Raw genomic sequence first — 776 nt, 5'->3', positions numbered from 1 at the left:
CTTGTATTGTGAATCTTCGTAAATATTTTACTTGTTTACCTGATAATGCGTTGAAAAAAATTTATAAAGCTAGATGTGAGCGACTAAGGTTGATGATGTCATATGGCATACCGAATGATATTTGGTTGATAATTGAAGCAAAAGTCCGATTGGTTGGTGAAGCAAGTGAAATAATAATAAGACATATGCCAGGATTTGGTTAAATCACATATGTCAAAAAGCGAAGAGCTAAACGTATAGGTGGATGTCATAAATGTGCAAGGTGGACTTGTAAAGGGAATTGCAAAAATGTTGGAATGACATCAATGAATAGAGAAGATAAAATTTTATTCATTAAGAATGGTCTGAGTAAAGAGCCTTTGGATAATTTTCTAGAGGCTCTTGATACGCATTCTAGTGGGTACGTGCAAAATGAACTTCTTAAACTATGGTGGCAATTTCAACATGAGGAATATCAATATGGACGGTGGAATCAGCCTTATAAAGATCCTACTGTTGTAACGCATATCTGTTTAGATAAGTAAATATATATATACAATTTCGTCTCGGCAATCTGATGTTAAAAGACCCTGTTTGCCAAGTTATAAGAAAATTGGATGAGAAGCATATCCTCGACTCATAGAAGGCGTTGAAGCCGTTACTGAACGTAAAATCAGAAGAAGATGTGAGCCACAATCACAACTACGCTGTATATATGTGTTTTAATTTATGTCATTTTTATTTTCTTTTAATAATAAGAATTTCCTGTTCAAATATTGACTTTTGGCATGTTACGC

The sequence above is a fragment of the Primulina huaijiensis genome, chromosome 8, assembly GCF_012295235.1.
Source record: "Primulina huaijiensis isolate GDHJ02 chromosome 8, ASM1229523v2, whole genome shotgun sequence".
In the NCBI taxonomy this organism is placed as follows: Eukaryota; Viridiplantae; Streptophyta; class Magnoliopsida; order Lamiales; family Gesneriaceae; genus Primulina; species Primulina huaijiensis.
Note: the sequence above shows the minus strand (reverse complement) of the source record.